This window comes from Ictidomys tridecemlineatus, unplaced genomic scaffold, assembly GCF_052094955.1.
Source record: "Ictidomys tridecemlineatus isolate mIctTri1 unplaced genomic scaffold, mIctTri1.hap1 Scaffold_57, whole genome shotgun sequence".
Taxonomy (NCBI): domain Eukaryota; kingdom Metazoa; phylum Chordata; class Mammalia; order Rodentia; family Sciuridae; genus Ictidomys; species Ictidomys tridecemlineatus.
Window position 1 is genome coordinate 673,198 of NW_027523832.1, and position 21,177 is coordinate 694,374.

General features: G+C 33.3%; 1 long non-coding RNA gene and 1 pseudogene across 1 annotated transcript; one reads left to right on the forward strand and one right to left on the reverse strand.

The window, feature by feature from the left end:
• The first annotated feature begins 788 nt into the window (after nt 1-788).
• LOC144374064 (cysteine-rich secretory protein LCCL domain-containing 1-like) lies at nt 789-19,996 on the forward strand (annotated as a pseudogene).
• LOC144374065 (uncharacterized) lies at nt 16,810-17,367 on the reverse strand. Its single transcript, XR_013433587.1, has 2 exons — nt 17,305-17,367; nt 16,810-17,185 (listed from the first exon to the last, which is right to left on the reverse strand). It is a non-coding gene; the product is annotated as an uncharacterized LOC144374065 (long non-coding RNA).
• Nucleotides 19,997-21,177: the final 1,181 nt, after the last annotated feature.

The following is a 21,177-nucleotide window of genomic DNA, read 5'->3' on the forward strand; positions in this document are numbered from 1 at the left end:
TAAGCAGAAAAATATATTTGTGATCACTTTGGTAGCTCTCAACATTTGTAAGACAAATTGGCTGGAGGAAATACATAGTCAAGGAGATTAATTAGATGACTAATACAAAAGTCTAGATAAGAAAATCAAGATGATAAGACCAAGATGTTGACTTTGTAGAGAAGGAAGAAATCCTAAGGACTAAATAACGAATGTTATAAGCCTAAGAAATGTCCACACTCTCTATATGCACACTGTATTCTTGTAACTTTATTTTATTTCTGTTTTGAATTGTAGACATGGGATGTGGAGCTGGAAAGATCTGCAGAATCCTGGGCTGAAACTTGTTTTGGGGAGCACGGACCTGCAAGCCTGCTGCCATCCATCGGACAAAACTTGGGAGCACATTGGGGAAGGTAGCTTAAAAATGTGAATTTTTGTTTTCAAAAATATAAGTGCTAGAAATGAAATATTTATTTATCATTGCAGACTTTCAAAGCCTTGATGCTTAAAAGAATAAAATATCATAAAATAAATAACAAAAATGAAATATCATACCAGAATTGTCAGCAGGTTTTTAGGCTTGTTTTAAATAATTGATACAATATAATGGACAGAAGTGCTTAAAATGTGCAACTTACACAGAACTATCTTTCTACCAAGTTTTATATATCTATTTTGCCATATTTTGTTTTGAAATTTTTCCAACTTTACTTATTATTTGTGGCTATTTGCTTCTAATAGGTATAGACCCCCAATGTTTCATGTGCAAGCATGGTATGATGAAGTGAGAGACTTTTGCTACCCATATGAACATGAATATAACCCGTATTGTCCATTCAGATGTTCTGGCCCTGTATTTACTCATTATACGCAGGTATGTTTGGGGTATGTTTCTCTCTATTTTTTTCAAATTTAATTAAGCAACAGGAGGAGAACAAAGTTTACTGAGTATGTGTCTTTATTATGTTATTTGAAATGGTTATTGTTTTAAAAACTCACATCATTACTGATTACATGAAACAGCCTTATAAATTTCTTTAAATAATAAAACTAACTATCACAAAAAGTCCAAAAGACTTAAAAAGACATTATTTCCATGATTTTTCATATGAAACATCTTTTAATATGGCCTTAATAAATGCATATGGGGAACAGTTTACTATCTTTAATGTCAAAGTTTTACTCTAAAGTATAAAACTTTAGTTTTATTTACCAGTAACAATTCATTTTATAGGTTTATAGAATTTATGTATATTTTTTATATTTTATGTTCATATTTGGTATTGAATGTGTTCTAAACTTCTAAATAAAATAATAGGCATATTTGACTAGACAAAACTCACCACTGATTTCAGTTTCTAGAATTCCTACAATCTATTATCAGTGAGACTAATAATCTACCAGTGAGATGAAACCTATACGTCTTTGCCATGTGATAAGATTTAAGATCAACCTGGAACTTCCTAATTACCAGTGGCACAATGAAAAGATCCTGTCGTATAAGAAATCTCAACACTTCAATTTTTTTCTGAGTGCTTTCTGTTTAAGATCTAAAATTCAGTTCATAGACATATTAATATGGCAGACAGGTTTGTGAAGATATTAAATTTTGAATTATTTAGTAAGTTTATATTTCATAAATGCTGACATTTTATTCAAGAAAGAATAATTTACCTTAAGATTCCTTTTAAAAGTTTAATTCAGCAGAAACCAAAGTCTTGGGGAAAATACACTTTTTGATATTGTCTCATTTCATGTTGGTTGATAAATATTGGTTTCTCCAGTTCAATTTTATTCATTTTTCTCCTGGATATGTCGTCTTAGTCCATCTTAGCCTGCTTTTTCTGAATCTTTCTTTTCTCTAATGTAGGTGGTGTGGGCAACCACTAACAGAATAGGCTGTGCCATTAATTTGTGCCATAACATGAACATCTGGGGGCAGAAATGGCCCAAAGCTGTCTACTTGATGTGCAATTATTCCCCAAAGTGAGTAGACAAAACATTACCTTTAGATGTAAATTTTTCTAAGAACATGAAAATAATTTATATTTGTGATTTTTTTCTCATTTTCAGTATATATTGAGTAAATCACATTGTTTTAATTCACTTTACCTAATATAACAGTGATTATAGTTGCATAGGTCATAAAATAAGTTCTTAAAGTGTTTATGAAAATTAAAAATATGATCTTTGTGAAGTCAGGAATCATATATTTATGTCTTCAGTTTCACTCATTGAACTATTCTGTTCCATAGATGTTTAGAATTTTGATTAGAGAAAATGTATTTTTATCTTTATAAAGACCATTTGAACATACTCTAAAAAATTCCACAATCATTCTTAGGGACAAATTTAAATTTGTGAGCTATTTTGATTAAAGCATATGGGACATAGGTGAATATTCCATTATAATATTTAGTTTTCAGTAAAAAAATTTAAATTTTTAACAGTATTATAGTAAATTACTTTGATAATTTTCAGAATAATGAGGTAGAAATCTTTATTTAAACCTAGTAAACAAAAGGACTACTTACCAAAATATATACATGTAACACATCAAGATCATTACTTGGAAGATTCATATAGGGTGATATGTTGCAATGTCTTAGAAATCATGCTGTTAGACTACCTCTTAATGGAGTGTATCATATCTTTAAGGGGAAACTGGTGGGGCCATGCCCCTTACAAACATGGACGACCCTCTTCTGCTTGCCCACCTAGTTTTGGAGGGGGCTGTAGAGAAAATCTGTGCTACAAAGGTAAGTGCTATTTTTTTGTAATATTCACTTTGATTTATATTTTAATTCAGTCTGCATTAATTTGTACTAAAAAAAAGTAGGGCTAGGAGTATAGCTCAGGGTAGAATCCTTACTTAGCATGCATGAGGCTCTGGGTTCATTCCACAGCACCACACACATTAAAATAATAATAATAAATTTAAAATGCACTTAATTACACAAAAGTACACTTAGTTTCCATAACTGTTTTTGGATATATTGTTGACTAGAGTTTTTCCATAATTGCTTTAATTTTTTAAGGTTTTGATAATTTAAGTTTATTTTTAGTGAATTTAGAGTTTTTGCAAAACTCTCCATGTACCTTATATACAATGAATCATATTGATTCTACACTTTCCACTGTAGGCTGTACAATTCTTTATGCCAAAATATCCCAAAACATATATAATGGTACTATAAAACTGTTATAATATTAATGCATTTGTTGTACTACAAAACAATTATAATATTAGTACACTCAAATGCATTTGCAATCTTAAAAAGTAAATATAAATATGGTGTCACATTTATAGTACACAGAGAAAAATTATATTTAACAGAGCTTTGTGAAAGTCATGCTTTTGAGGATCCAAGGGGATGCTTTTTATTGCCTTGTACATTCTTCTTAATGATGATTGGTTGATATGTCTTACTTTCTCTTGATGAATAAATGCTCATTTGCTATAATGAGCAGTCAAGAAGTACCCATCTATGTCAGATTATTTTTAAATTCCCAGAAGCATTTGCACCATCTTTTCACTGTGAGTGTGTGTGGCGGGGGGCGGGGGTTGTTGGTTTGTTTGGTTTAGTTTTTGTTTTTTATACTCTACCCATGAACCTGCTATGTCTCTGCCCTTTACCAAGGATCATTTTTCTTAAAGTTGGCTTTCCTCTGCCTTCAGACTTCATTTTTCCTAGGTTTTGAGTTCTGGGACACACATGAAAATAATATACTGCTCTATAACATGCCACTGATAAGCCCTTGATATAGGACAGTCTGAGAAAAAAAAATTATATTTAAAGCTTGAAACTATCTCCCATTGTCAAGATGAAATTTTTGAACACTGAATTCCTTCTTAAAAAATATTTTCCATGGAAATGGATATTGTAGTAAATAACAAGGGCACATCAATCCTTCTTTAGGCACATCAATTCTTCTTGTGGGAGAATTCTAAATATGATCCTGCTGAAAATTCTAAAAATATGATTTCATTTGGGAAAGCAAAACTTACATTTCCTAATACCTAGCATTATTAAATCACTATGCATATTTTCTGATGTCATTATGAAAACCAAACACTGATAACATACTGAAATACAAGCAGAGTTTAGAAATGACTCGACTGAATATTAGCCAGATACTCACACAGATGAATCAAGGGCTCAAAGTCCTGTATGTGTATTTCATTTACTTTAGTGTAGTACATAACATTATGGCTTTAAGATAAAATCTGTGCCAAAATAGTACTGATTTTTGTAGTTTTAAATACTAAACATTGTATACAGGCATTTCATTATTTAGTAACTTTTGCTCATGTAAACTGGGATTAATTTTTCTCAAATATCTCTTTCTTTCTGACAGAAGGGTCAGATAGCTATTATCCTCCTCGAGAAGAGGAAACCAATGAAATTGAGTGACAGCAGGCACAAGTTCATGATACCCAGGTCCAGACAAGATCGGATGACAGCAATAGAAATGAGGTCATTAGCATACAGCAAATGTGTAAGACCTCTGCATCACTATAAGAATTTAAAATTTGTCCTAGATGGCCAGGCCATGTAGATTTTGTTAATTTGGTTCATTTGGGAATGAACCCAAACTTGTCATTGTATTATACATAACAAATGTAGCAGCTTTTACATTATCTAGATGATTTTGGTGTTTTCTTTTATTTTCCTTTTTAGCCCAGATTGTTTCTTGTGAAGTAAGATTACGAGACGAGTGCAAAGGGACAACCTGTAATAGGTAATACTTACTATCATTCTCAAAATCAACTGACAATATATAAGAAATCTTTTTATTTCAAACTGGTGTACAGAGAAGCTAAATTTTGTTTCCATTACTTTCATTTAGGTATGAATGTCCTGCTGGCTGTTTGGATAGTAAAGCTAAAGTCATTGGCAGTGTACATTATGAAATGGTAGGTATCAAAAATGTTAATTTTATGGAAATAGAATCCTTCCCTATAATTTTTAAGATTTGCATGTGGGATATAGCAACTTAAATATTAAGTATATTTTTCTTAGACATATTTATTTAATTTAAAGTCATATCAGTAGCAAGTAGTTTTGTCTTAGGCAGAGATTAAATATTTTAACATCATGGTGTCTCCTCTTTCTTCCTTCAAGCAATCCAGCATCTGTAGAGCTTCAATTCATTATGGTATCATAGACAATGAGGGTGGTTGGGTTGATATCACCAGACAAGGAAGAAAACATTATTTCATCAAATCCAATAGAAACGGTGTTCAAACAATAGGGAAAGTACCCAGATGATTTTAAATTGTAAAAATGAACTAAAACATTTTTTTAGGGCAAAGTGTAGAAGCATTTAATTAATGAAGAGAGAAGTTGGTAATTTTCAAGATGTGTTTTAGCTACTTAATGTCCATAGGTTAGAAGAAGAAAAAGGATCTAAATTCAAAGTTGAAACCTTTTTGCTTATAAAGGGCATGATCTGAATTTTCAAGAGTTTCATTAAGAATGTGTAAATTTACAGTTTAATATAAAGCAATGAATTTTTTAGCTATGGCAAGTGATACCCCAGAGAAGACTAATTAATTTGCATATTCTTTCTGCTCTGTTTAAGGAAAATGGTTTATTTTATGCAACAACAATTTTTTAATAAATTAAATCAGATTACTTGGTAAAGAACATTTAGCTAAGTCTATAATATACTATATTGTCTTCCATTGTCAGTCTAAATACAATTCAATATCATAAGAAGCACTGATTACTGTTTTCAATGTTTCTCATGTTATACACACTAAGTACTTTATTCTAAAACACTACAGTTTTGTTCATTTTTCTATAGGAAATAGAAATAATATTTTGACATATTTTTGTGTAGTGTCTTTTGAACCTCAGAAGAATTGTTGAGCCTCAGAAGAATGTTTTTCTTAGCAAATGTAATTTCCTTTCTTTGTAACTATGCAATTTAATCTAATCAAGCTCCATAGTAGGGTTAAGCTGGAATACATAGTTATAGAAAATAAATTATTAAAATTTGCAAAATGAACTTTAATGTATACAGTTTTTTTCAGAGGCTTGATATGTAGGTTTTAGCTACTTGCAAAACTCTCTTTAGTAAAATATATTTGTAGAAATATTTATTAGCTAATTCATTCAGCAAAATTTTATAAATTACATCAATAAATAATTACTAGTTATTATCTTTATTAAGCCAAGCTCTGCATATTGTATTAAAGAACATTTATATTTTCTCTTAAGTTTAAGTTTTGCTTGTCTATTGTAGAAATTCTCTTGAAATATTAAGTGTACTACATTTGATAGGTTATATATATACTTTGTGACTCAAATAATGTTATTGGGAGGGATGTCACATTGCAGATGATAAATATTAAATATTAAATTTGAAACTGAAATAAAAGATTGTTAAGATTTGCACCTTCAATACTGAGCTAACATGTTCAGAGGGTGAACACATCATATCCATGCTAAAAATACCATCACATGGCTGGGTGTAGTGGTGCACCTGTAATCCCAGCAACTTGGGAGGCTGAGGCAGGAAGATCTTGAGTTCAAAGCCAGCCTCAGCAAAAGTGAGGAGCTAAGCAACTCAGTGAGACCCTGTTTCTAAATAAAATACAAAATAGGGCTGGGGATGTGACTCAGTGGCCGAGTGGCCTTGAGTTCAATCCTCAGTACCAAATATATATATATATTTTCACACACACACCCACAGACATACACACACATACCATCACAAAAATCTTTACCTTCTGCAACAGGTATTTATCTCAAAATCTGGACATGCATAAGCAATTAAAATTTTGACATACAATGGTGTACCTAACTTTATGTTCCTATTTTTAATAATTCATATAATGAGGCGAGATTCATTCATGTGCTATATACACTTCACTAGATATGAGGATAAATAAAAATTGATTAATGCATACTCCTTTAAGGGACATATTATTTTTAGGCTTTATACAACATTGTCTTGTGTTTATCTCTGTGGATTCCATAGAAACTGGGAATTTTAAATTTGATATGTAACCAATGTGTAGATAGTATGTACATTGTTTGTGTTATTATCTATTTTTGAGATTAATAATGAAAAGAAACCACCCTCTAATGTTAAGAAGTGAAGGTAGTATGGATTTAGCCTAGGTGATGTATTCTTATATCTCTACTTACATGGGTATACTTATATCTCTACTTACATTTTAATGAAAAATATTTTAAAAATACAGTGTGCATGGATCTGAAAGGCCCTAGCAGTTACACTTATGATGATGCCTAAAAGCAAATGATTGATATTACTGTCTTTTTATCTTTAGCAAATATCAGTCTGCTAATTCCTTCAGTCTCTAAAGTAACAGGTGACACTTTTTTTTTAAATCTCATTTCCTTATTACTGTGTGTTGGGTTTTTATTTCTAACAGAGTCACTTATTGTTTTGTGCTTTTATTCTTCAGTTCAGGCTGTGACTTGTGAAACTACTGTGGAACAGCTCTGTCCATTTCATAAGCCTGCTTCATATTGCCCAAGGTAATGTTTTCTAAATTTTCTTATGTGTGTATGTATATGTGCATATGTATGTTTGTGTTTGTGTGTGTGTGTGTGTGTGTGTGTGTGTGTGTATGGCTTTAGTCTGTTTTTACATGAAATTCTATGTCTCCAGGATTCAAATTATAGTGGAATTTATTGACTATAAAAAAAGATCATATACATATGATCTTGAACTGCTAAGCAGTAAAAAGTGATAGGACTTCACAAACTTCACACACTCCTGGCCCTCCTAGTATGTCTTCTCCAAATTCCAGAGTACTTACTGCTATTCTTTAGCAACAAGGATGGTGCATGTGATTTGTATGTTCATATTTGCTACAAAAGAGTTCTTTATCAGTCTGCTTGGGCTACTATAATAAAATGCCATAGACCAGATGGTATAAACAACAAAAATGTTTTCCTCACAGTTCTAGAGGTTTGGGATGTCCAAAATCAAGTTGCCGTATGATTTGGTTACTTATTGGGACTCTTCCTAACTGTCAGGCAGCATCAAGTATTTTGTGTCCTCACATGGTGGCTGGAGAAAGGGCTTTCTCCCTTGTATCTCTTCTTGGAAGGTCACTAATTCTTATGTTTGGTAAAGGGCCCTCCCTTTTGTCATGTTGTAACCTTAATTCCCTTCAAAGAGGTCCTATCATATGAATTTTGAGATACAGAAACATTCTTTCTACAAAATGTTCCTCCATAGACACTGAAATGATGTAGTTTTAGCATTGCTATTCAGTTTCTAAATTAGATTAATCTAATTGCAACTCATAAGTCAAAAGGCCTATGTCTGCTTTTCTTTTAGTTTTTAATATGTTCTTAAAAATTATAATGAAATTTATCTACTATAAAATAATGAAGAAAAAGTCTTCACTTTTCTGAACCAAGCTAAGATGAACACTATTAGAGGAACAGTACATCCACAAGCCATCATCAACACAGAAGAAAAGTAAACTATGTGCCTACACATACTGTCTTAATCATAGACATGCTACTTCCCAAACTCATAATGAGATTTAGAGAAATAATGGTAGTTTGATGACAGAGGTTGAGGTAGGATGATCATGAGTTCAAATCTAGCCTCAGCAAAAGTGAGGCACTAAGCAACTCAGTGAGACTCTATCTCTAAATAAAATACAAAATAAGGCTGGGGAATGTGGCTCAGTGGTCAAGCATTCCTGAGTTCAATTCCTGCTAACCCCACCCCCCCCAGCCAAAAAAAGATTAAGGAATCTAATTATATGGTAAAATGTATTTACTTAGGAAAACCCTTTTAAAACTGAAGTAATATCTCAGTTAAAGAATGAGCTTGTTGTTGACAAAGTAACAGAAGACTATGTGGTTGATACAGGAAAGCAAATACTTCATCTGTCAGAAGGAAGATTCTCAATTATTGATGTGATTTAAGGTATCAATTCTTTTGCACAGGAATATCTAACCTGTTTCCTTTTGAACACCAAATCCTTTTATTTCTACTCTAATGCAAGAATACTGTTGTAATGTTTTTGGTCAGCTAACTTGGTGCATACTGATTTGAGACTTCTGGATTCTTCAGCACATATGTGTTTTATTGAAGTCAGCAGATTACAAAATGGATGGAATACTTTGAGGATCCCTTACTGTATGAAATTCTTTGTATACTTTTTCACCATCTGACCACAAATGAACTATATGTTAAACATTTTTTATATTTTTATTTTTTGGGGTACTGGAGGTTGAACTCAGGGGCACTTGACCACTGAGCCACATCCCCAGCCTTATTTTATATTTTATTTAGAGACAGGGTCCTACTGAGTTGCTGAGCACCTCAATTTTGCTGAGGATGGCTTTGAACTCATGATCCTCCTGTGTTAACCTCCCAATCCAGTGAGATTATAGGCATGTGCTACTTGTTGCCTGGCTATGTTAAAAATTTGTTATAATAATATAATCTTCTGTTTCTAGAGCTTCACCAGTTATGCTATTACAAAGCCTACTGATTTGATTAAGTCATTATGTAATTTTAGAAAATTTTGCAGGATTTTTTTCAGACTAGTCCTGTATTTACAGATTATATGTTTATAGGGAGAAGTAGAGATATATTGATAGGTGAAGTTGATGAATTTTAGCATCAAAATTCCACATTTATAAATATTTATTATTCAATATATGCCAGTACTATGCTAGGGCCCATGCAGCTAAATGAGTAGGAATAAATAATAAGCATAATCTCCATGAAGCATAGACTATAAAGTCTTTCTTAAGTAAATACTCAACAAATGGTAATTCTGTCTCTCTCACAGTATGTATAAAAATATTTTTCCCATAGAGAAAAATCATTCAAGTAAAATATTAATTAATGACTTTCCTACTTCTTGTCTTATTCCAGGAAGGGAAGCATCCAAAAAAGGAAAATGATATAAATTTTTAAATTTCAATTTTATTATGTTTTCACCAAATAATAAAACCATAGAGTTAATAATTTATACATGATTTTTACGTTATGTAGTTTGGAAAGTACCTCCTTATACACTTTTTAACTTTTTGTTTTATTGAATAGTGAAACCAAGATTATCTTTTCTCATGTAAAATTTTTAATAGCTCATAAATTAGGTCATAATTGTATCACTGATATAATAGTTTATAACTTTTAGGGAACTATATGATTGATATATCTACCTTAGAGTTTTATTTCACTTAAGGGTATATCCTGGAGAACAATGGCAAGGATAATATAAATAAAGTAGCTAATGAAGGATATGAAGGACTGCTTGCATAGTCATGTCCTTGGGAGGTTTCATAGCTACAGAATAACCTAAAATAAACTGTAGAATTTGTGTGTGTGTGTGTGTGTGTGTGTGTGTGTGTGTGTGTGTGTGTGTATGCACGTGTGTGGGCACGCACATTTGTATTACTAGAAATCTTATCCTGCTTTACATTTATCTATAAATAATTAGGTCTTTAAAGTTATTAAATACTTAAGATGTAAAAGTGTCATTAAAATGTGTTAGCATTTTAATTCAAGGCTTACAGGCACAATATAGATAATGGAATGTTTACTAGATCACTGCCTACCTTCTCTGTAGAACGTAACGAGATGTTAAAAATAGATATAGGATATAAGCAAAAAAGTTGCCCTGTCTTTTCTGCTTTTACCTGAACTTAACTAAGTAGATATTAACTCACCTCAAAGCTATTGACCTTGGCCTTCTGTAAACCAAGTGTTAATATAAGTAAGGTAGAGTTCACACAGCATGACTTTAAGGGCATAGCAGGTAGTTTTACAACCAGTGGGAGGGCAGTGAATGTCCAACAGTTCCCAAATATAGTCAGCTCATTTTCCAGTCTATGGGACACCCTTTGTTCTTTAAAACCCCAGACAATTTATTTTTTTTGGGGGGGAGATGGGGCTACCAGTTTTGAGCTCAGGGACACTCCACCACTGAGCCATATCCCCAGCTCTATTTTATATTTTACTTAGAGACAGGGTCTCACTGAGTTGCTTAGGGCCTCTATAAGTTACTGAGTCTGGCTCAGCTCTATAGCTACTGGGATTGCAGGCATGTGCCATTGTGCCCCGCAACACTCTCTTTTATAATGGTCAATTTTTAAATTCAAAGTTATAAAACACTCAGATTTATTTCTTATTGTTTAAATAGTTCTGGTTTAGATATTGAAATATGAAATATGTACAGTCTGAAGTATACAGTGTTATGCATATTTTAGAAATAAGAACTAGAGCTATTTTTAAAAGCTATCCTGAGGAAGAGCTGCTTAATTGGTTAAGGTAGTTTCAATGAAAATTTTGAAAATCATTGATACCACCATCCACAGTGATTTTCATGTAGTTGTTATATTGAGAATCTCATTTAATATGAAAAACTTAATTTTAGTTTTTCCAATGTTGGTTTATATTTCCTTTTAGTGCATGAATATGTGTTGGCACGCATGCTTGCATGCATGTGCATGTGTGTACACTAGATAGGGGGAGAGAATAAACTAAGAAGAGCAATTGATCTTTAAAAATGTGCTATATGACAGTTTCTTTAACTCTAGGAGTAGATTTGAAAATATTTTTGATTAAACACTGATAATTGAACTTTATATTTAAATAAAGTTTTGGGAAATTTGTTTTACATGAACTAATCCAGTCAGATAACAAGCAATAGGATATCTAGAGAAAGAACTTTTTATGCAAAGAAGAATATGATTATGTCCCAATGTCCCAAGGCAGAATCACATTGTGTTTAAGAAATATCATGTCAAACCATCATGACTGGGGTAGAGTGAGGAAGGAAAAGAGGAGTGTTTAGCTCAGAAAGTTAATGGTGTACTGAATATGCAGGGCTTATTGGACATTCTAAGCATCTTGTCATTTCTTTGAATGAAATGGAAAGCCCCTGGAGTATTTGAAGAAGAGAAATGATGTGTTTGGACTTATACATATGGATATAGATTGGAGAGAACTAGTAATGAACAAGATCATCCCTGGAGAGCCTGTTGCGGTCAATTTGACAGTAGATGATAGAATCCAGAGTCACTGAGCTTGAGATGCTTAGGGATTCTCTGATCTTAGATATATCCTAAGGTGTAGCCAATAGAAATGGCTGGGTTGAATGTAAGGTGTGAGATAAAGAAAGGGACCATGGGTAGAATAAAGATTTTGGCTGAGACTCCTATAATAATGAAAATACCATGTATTGTGATGGGAATCCTACAAAGAAATAGATTTGGGGAGTAGAGATTAGGAATTTTTATTCATACAAAATAAATTTGAGATATTTATTAGACCTCAAACTAACAGGAGGGTTGAATAAATGGCAGGATATATATATATATATATAGAGAGAGAGAGAGAGCCTTGCTTTTGCTGAGGCTGGCATTGAACTTGACTCAGCCTCCTGAGCCTCTGGGATTATAGACATGTGCCACCTCACCCAACTATAATTTTTGAATAAAAGAAGTCCCAACTGCAGATACAAATTTGGAAATCAGGTGTTTGTAAAAGATAATTAAAGCCATGAATTGAATATAAGACAAAATATGTAAACAGAAAAGGAACTATGAGATGTTATGACAGTGACTCAGATTTTCCTAGTTGTCTGTTGACTACATTTTTCTACCGACACAATGAGTAGCAGATTCCCCACTGCATAAAGGTGCTTTTGATGTTTTCTTCTGCTTTGAATCCCCAAGTTAAATGTCTTCCTGACTAAATTTAAGATCTCACATTTGTGCTGAAACTTAGATGTGGATAAAATAAACAGAAGCAATTGTGCCGATTGCCTGCTTGTACTATTGACCTACTTCAGGAGAGAAAAAAATAATAGGGTTTACAATGTTGAGTTTGGTTCTGTGTATGAATGCGTATGTCCTTATTAATAAGAATGACTGATGTAAACCACTTACATGAGTTTTTTTTTTTTTCAGAGTATATTGTCCTCATAACTGTATGCAGGCAAATCCACATTATGCTCGTGTAATTGGATCTCGAATTTACTCTGATGTAAGTATCTTAATTAATACAGATCTCAATATTCATGCTTATATAAAAATATATACATGTATTTAAATGTATATATGTGCCTTTATGTAGAGAATAAGAAAAGTTTCTTTACCCAGAGACTTACTCTTGGAACACTCAATAATATCACTGAAAAATGAATATATTCATGTGCAAATATGAGTGTAAAATAGTTTATTTTGCATAAGTTGTTATTTATATCTTTCCAGTATGTCTTTTCACCACAGTTTTTGTTATTGCATTATAGTTATACATAATGATTGGATTTGTTGTTACATATTCCTACATACACACAATATGACAATATGATTTGGCCCATATCACTCCCTAGCATATATCTTTTTCATGTATTTTATATCAGGCACTTAAAGGAATAACCTTGGAGGCATTATTGGGAAGGAAAATGCATTTTTATTTTTTCTTCCTTTTAATTCATCCACATCTGAAGTATAAATTGGATGACTACGAATTTGCTAAACATATAGAATTTGCTAAATGCATAGAAAGTATTCTAGTGGTTACATGACTATATGTTTGACAAAGTCACTGAAGTGTATGCCTTTTTAGAAAAGGTTGAATTGGTAAATTTTATTCTATGTAAATTATTCCTTAATAAACTTAGTTGAAAAATTTAAAAAGATCTACTTGAGAAGTAGCTTAGAATACAAATCAGGTCATTCCCTAAAGTACAAAAGGAAACTAATTGCATGTATGCTGTAAGTAGATGACTTAAGAGGGTTTAACAATGAATATTAACCATGATGGTTTCCTTATGGATAAATGTACTTTGAGCAAGGTTTAAAGTGTTGGTTGGTAGAGGAGATTATGGAACATTCTGGGTGGTTTGCATGATATCTACAAATACATGGATTAAATATGTTGCTCATAGCCATACCTTGAACATTGGAGCTAAGAAAGGCCACAGCCAAATTAGTCTGAAAGAGAGAGAAGAATCTAGGTGAAGACGCTGAAAGTCATGCTGATGAGTTTAGATTTCATGCTGTAGACATGTATAAACCATCACAGATTTCTAAGCCAAAAAGTTACAAAAACAAATTTAAGAATCTTCTTGTTTTGATTCTTTAGTTTGCTCTAATTAGTTATACATGATAGTAGAATGCATTTTGACACATTGTACACAAATGGAGCACAACTTTTCATTCTTCTTGCTGTACAGAGTATAGGGTCACACCAATAGTGTAGTTATGCATGTATATAGGGTAATAGTATCCATCTCATTCTACTGTCTTTTGCATTGCCAACCCCCCCCACGCCTCCTCTCACTCCCCTCTACACAATCCAAAGTAAGAGTGTACTTATTCAATAGAATACCACAAGAATCTGATTGTGTAAAGAAGCCTGAAATATGCATATTACCACCTTGTCTCTTTTGAAACATTCATTTGAGTCCAAGGTTTTCCCAAATTCAGCTTTGAAATTATTCTCCCATTCTAAGCGTTACAAGCTTTAGATTTGCAATTTGCATTATTACTGTCAGCAGCTTAAATGTCCTACAGATACCTGGAATTTGCTAGCCCTCACATTTGTGTTTATATTCTTATCTCTTTGAAATACACCCTTTTTGAAATTTTTCTGTCAAAATCATGGCTGTTTCTTATATTCCAAATTATTGCTACTTTCTCTGTGAGGTATCTTGCTGGCCCTCCTAATTCAAGCATGAATTCATCCTGCTTTCATCTCCTATTGTGTTGCCTTTACCACTTTACCTATTTTGTTAGGTATCCTGTTGGTTACCCTGTCTGTCTTATTAGTTTGTGAGTTCCTCAAGGGCAGCAGCTGTGCTATCCATCATTTCTTCATCACTTCTTCGATATCTGCCAAGTTATGCTTGTTCCTGCTCTGACAGAACCTAGAGCACACAGTGGCATCAGACACTAAGCAAATATCTTACACATAAATATTTGCTGAACACAACTAATGGATGTGTAGGAATGTGTCTATCTGGACTCTTCAGAGACTTCCAGAAGCATTGTTTCTTCTGATTTTCCCATTAAGCATCAGAATTTTTAATTTTAGTCATGCCTGTAAAGAAGTCTTTCAGAATAGTCCATTCAATTCTATACCTTGAAGCCACCATTTTCTAGAATTAGTTTGTTAGATCTTGTATCCTGAGATCATTTTATCTTCCTATCTCAGTGAAGTGGGTAGATAATATGTATCATTATTTGGTTCTTTAGGGAATAAGTTGGCAATATAAAAATTACAGTCACATGGGGAGTGCAGAGTCAGATTAAACCAATAATTTCCAGGGTTCCCAGCTCCTACAATATATATAATCCCTTTAAATAAGGTTGATATGGAAAGATGAGCATGAGTCAACCAAATTGCCTCCCTCTGGATTTCTCTTTCTCTCCGCCCTCTCCTACTTTACACTGTAGAGTTAGAACGTGCACATTTTACTGCCTTGAATTTTTATTTGTAGTTTATTACAGATTGTTAATTTCACATTCATTACAAAATTCCACTATATGCATGGAGAAAATTCTTATTTCTTTCAAATAATATATTCTTACAAAGTATGGATATGAAAAAAAAAAAACTTCTGACTTTTGAACTCAGCTGGAATGCCTGCTGACTGCAGAGCTGTAAGCTAAACAATAGTCAAACATAGTAAAAGTGTTTGGATTTAGTGAATGTTATCATCTAAGCACTTTTGTTGCCTTGGGGGGGAAAATGCTGATATTACCCTTTTAACAGAAGAGCAAAAATATATGTACAGAACTGTTTCTATTTCCATGTGTTATGAACTGTATTTGGATACGATTATGAATTCAGTGTGGGCCTTTCATATGGTCAATAAAATGCCTCCTTAGAGTCTGGACACAAGGTTTTAGATGTGTGGTATTTTTGTGAGATAGGAAAAGCCTGAGAAGGATTAAACAGCCTGGCTGCAGGCTCTTTGAGCTAATAAATACTGACTGATGGCACAGAGTTCAGAGCACAGCGAGAAAGCAAGGTCACGTAAGATATACACGCTTATGTGAACTTTAAAAAAGCATATTCAATCACCCACATGTGCAGAGAGATAAGAACAGAACATGCCAATGAGACTGGGAAAGACCCATGGGGATTTGAGGTGGGTGGCTCTATACTGAAACAGTTCAGGCATTTCCTGTTATGGGATTTCCTTAGGCTGCACTCAGCTATCGACAAATTTTAGTAGAACATTTGGCTTAAAGCCAATAGTAAAATCTAGGAAAGACTGTGATAGGCCAAAAGAAATTATTTGACTTTTAGAATTCATTTAAAAATTTTGAAAGTATTAGACTTGAAACAGTAATTTTCTCCTTCATAGAAATTTTATTAAATTCAGATTATGTAACTGGTACATTGTAAACAAAGCCATTTTTCTAATACTCATGTCAGGTCCTTCAAACCAGAGTAATAATAACTGTTGCAAATCTAAGTAGAAGCTATAATTTTTTCTTTTTTGTCATAAATATTTTATTAGTGCATTATAATTACACATAATAGTGGAATTCATTGCTAAATATTTGTAAATGCACACAATATAACAGTGTAGTCTGTAATCTGGTCACTTTGTGTTATTCTGTAGGGCAAAACATTTCTGCATAGAATTTTATTATGTAATAGGAAAAAAATCCCCATTTAATATATGCCTATATTTTGGCAAATGGACCATAGAGATATGGTTATATGGAAGTCAAAAGGGAACATGAATGAGGCACAGATAATCCAACCTATGAACATTTCAGCAGACTGATTTCAGTATGCATCAGCAAAGGGTAAAATTTAATAATGACACATAGGACCCTGAGGAGATAAAAGGACCTAATTTGCTTTTTTATTTCTTTGACTATAAAAGCCTGTTTTTTGTACAGCACTAGTGTTTGTAGATTAGATGGTGGAAGGGTGTTACCATGGCAGCCACCCTCAACATCTTCCTTCAGACTTTCTCAGGATTGGCTTTGACTTTGTGCCTTTTGAAACATTCCTTTATATGCCAAACATTGTCCAGGAACTCTTAAATGGCTGCATAGACAGATGTCAGAAGTAGAAGAATAAGCTGTGCAAGTTCCGCAGTACTTTCCTAATAGTGGCACATTTTTCTCCTTGCCTCCTCAGCTGTCCAGTATCTGCGGAGCAGCAGTACATGCTGGAGTGGTTCAAAATCATGGTGGTTATGTTGATGTTATGCCTGTGGACAAAAGGAAGACTTACACGGCTTCTTTTCAGAATGGAATCTTCTCAGAAAGGTAAAAACAAGCATGTGTGTATGTGTATGTGTAGTGTGTGCAATTGTTTTCATGTACCTACCTTGTGATGTATGGTTGCTTCACAGCAGACCCACTTGCACATGATTTCATTAGGCGACCCAGCTTGTGTCCTTTACATACTTGTGTAACGACTGGTTTTCCAGGGGTGGCAGAATCTGCAGTACCAGAGGTGCCTGTCTCCTGCAGGCTTATAAAAATCAACATGAAAATCGGATTACAAGTCAGAACCACTCTTTTGTTAATTGCTCTTATAATTAAGAAATTTCTTTCATCCTCTTTTGGATTTTCTAGATTAGGTTTTATACTTAATTCTTTCTCGATGAACAAGGCACTGAATATTTCTCTAATCCAGTTATCTGACAAAGTATTTGACAAAAATAATGAGTCTGATTTTCCCTAGAACCAAATTCTCTTTTGCACTGGAACTTGGATGCCTTGTATGTTGTAAATGAACTCATTCAGGTCCTATCATGGTATTTAGCTCATTAGTATTATATATACTTGGGGATTTGAGAAAAATTCATGTGGCTCACCTTATCAAGTGTTAATAAATAATAAGATAAATGAACCCTCAATGATTTTTTGAAATTATCGGTACTTTGGAAGTAATGTTATGTCCCACTTATTTGTATAGACACAGAATAAAATCCCTAACTTTTAGGTGTTTCCTGGGATTTCCAAAATTACCAATGGAGGATTCGTATAGTTACTCTAAAGAACACCACAGGATATGCCATGCAGGATATCTAGATTGTCTTTCACATAACCTTCTGGGTATCAGCCTCATAAAAAGACAAATCTGCATTTAGTATCTATATTCAGATGAGATCATATCAAGAGGCCATTATTGAGAGGGGGATTTCTCAATAACTTGCCTCCTGGCCTTGAGAATCAGATATGATATGCAAAGTGAATTCTTGAGTCTATAGAATCTGATATTTCCATTATAAGCTAACCTGAGTGATATGATTCCATTCACTGCTTATATTTCTTAAATTCATCTTGAAGCTATAAAATGGCATTCTAACAAAATTGAGAATAATAATTTTGGAGTATCTGATATGAATATTCCAGACACTAGGCACTACCATACTCTAAGTATTTTCTCTCAACTTCACCAAAAGCCCCATAATGTCTATTCAGTTCTGTCAACTCTGATGTATATACATGTTAACTGATGTTCCAAGTTGGTTAAATAATTGACGTGCCCAAGGTCACATAACTTAATAATCCCTGAACTCAGACTCCACACTAAGGCTATGGGCTCAGAGATAAACCTTGAACTTGACCATTTGCTTGTGTGAAAAACTTGGTGCATGTGTGTCCATCCATATATTTTGTGTGTGTATGCACATTTGTGGTTTCTGCATCATTTTTCTCACTTTAAAATTCTCTTCCAGGGCTGGGGATGTGGCTCAAGCAGTAGTGCGCTCGCCTGGCATGCAGGCGGCCCGGGATCGATCCTCAGCACCACATACAAACAAAGATGTTGTGCCTGCCGAAAACTAAAAAATAAATATTAAAAAAAATTTTTAAAAAACTCCTAAAATTCTTCCTTTTATTACATATATATAAAGAAATACATGAAAGCACTTACACTTTATCTCTTTCTTAGCATTCATTGTATTGATCGTTTATTGCCTTTAAAATCTTTTAAAATTATTAAGCCAATAGAATTATGTAAAAAAGCAAAAACTTCAAAAGCTTCTAGTTGAAAGATGAAATAATGATTAATGGTCTTATCAATATGTTTTAATTTCTAGAAATTTAAGCAAAATGTAGTTTAATCATTGATGCCAAATAAAAAATAAACAATTTAATAAAGAGTAGAATTTATGGTTCTCATTACTTTTAACTCTGTTTTAAAAGTACCTCCAAAATAACACTGCATGCTTTGTGGTGTGTGTGTGTGTGTGTGTGTGTGTGTGTGTGTGTGTGTGTGTTTTCCCATTTTGGTGAAGAAATTTTTGAATCTTTTCAGACTTCACCATTAAATTTTCCTGCTAATATTTCCTTGAGAATGTGGATGTTATGAAGAATTAATCTATGCAATAGCGATATAATTTAAATTCTGTCAGAAATGATACTGACCTAGTACTCCACAATATTGCTTAAGTATCAGACATCTTTTTGACTTGGAGTTAACTTTTGTCTATAAAAATCAATTGTAAACTGAGTCTCCGCATTACCTCAAAAAAGTGGAGTGATGAGTGCCTAGCTCTGTTTTATTAGAATCAAAGGAAATAAAATATGAAAACTTGATACAGACTTTGTGACATTTTCTAGAGACTACTATTACTCCTATTGCACATCTTCAATTTCTTTAATGAACTTTCAGTCTAGCGTACAACCAAAATTTAAAGAATTATGTCATCCTCACTCACACATTCCAATAGCTACAAATTATAGTGGCCTTAGAAAGTTAATCGTCTGGATCCATATAACTGTCATAAGACAGCATGATTTATTAGAAGGATTATGTTTAGAGATGACATCAATATGTTTTTTTCATTTCTGCAGTTTACAGAGTCCTCCAGGAGGAAAGGCATTCAGAGTATTTGCTGTTGTGTGAAATGGAACACTTGGAAGGGGATCATAAAGACTATTCCAAATGTCATATTTCTGAAGTTTGTATAAAACTGTAACATTACTGTACCGAAGATAGCAGCTATTTTCAGCCCCCCAAAAGTGCCAACTGCATAAAAATTGATAGACAAAATGTATAAAATAAAACATGGGACATTAACTTTGAAAAAAGTAATGAATATGTAATGGTTTTAGAAATCCTGTGTTAAATATTGCTATATTTTCTTAGCAGTTATTTCTACAGTTAATTACATAGTCATGATTGTTCTACATTATATATGTTATATTATATGGTGCTTTGTATATGCTACTAATAAAACAAATCTCAACATTGAATGTGAATGGTCCTCAGAAAATTATCTGGTGCATTTAAAAATAATCAATTCTAAAATGAAAAGAAATCTTTTTATCACATTTTCCTCAGCTATTGTTACCTGCACTAAATCTCAAGTTTGTTTTCCATTGAATACCTGAATAGTTTTTTTTTCTTTTGTTAAGTTTAGGAATATAGAATAGTAAATCATGTTATAACACTCGCCATTTTGTATAAAATAATTCTTTAATATTCAGATGAATCTATTAAAATGTTTGGTTTCTTGGGAATGGCTTTAATAGTAAATGGAATAAGGCAAATAACAAATGTTCAAGATTCATTGATAATAACTAGGATCTACCAGAAAACTGAAATTGCCAGAGCATTTACATTCTGAAATTAGAAGACCAAAGTCATCTTCTTCAACTACTAAAAAATTTCTCTTTTGGGGAAGAAAAATGTTCTCACTGCAAAGCCAGGCTCATTAAGTAAACTCCAAGCTAAACCTTTATGAGAAGAATTCACAATGCTAGAAGAGATGTTCTTTTTGTGTAAAGAGGCTGACCACAGTGGGAGGTTCAAGGGAGGGTTCAGAACTCCCTCCTAGAGCACTGGGAGGGAAAGGCATGTTTCCTTTCTAGCAGTCAGAGCAGAAGCCACCATGAAGATCACCAAGAAGAGCGGACAGAGGCTTGCTAGAATGTGAGGTGGTCCTAGGTGGGTCAGGTCTCGCCTGCCTGAGTTAATGTCTAAGGTAGCAACGGAATGTGCCCCCGGAACACGTGCCTGGAGAGCTCTGGCTAGCTCAAGCTACCAAGGTGTTAAACTCTAAATAACCCCGTGACCCTAGGACCTCTGTGAGCCCAGGCAGTTATGGAGATGCGCACCACCCTCTGTGGCTCCCCGAAAGAACCAAAGGGGAGGAAGGAAAAGAAAACACTTGTGGTGAGACTTACTGAATTGGCTTCTTTTTCCAAAGGGCACGAATCATTGCTTGCTGGATTCTTTGGTATA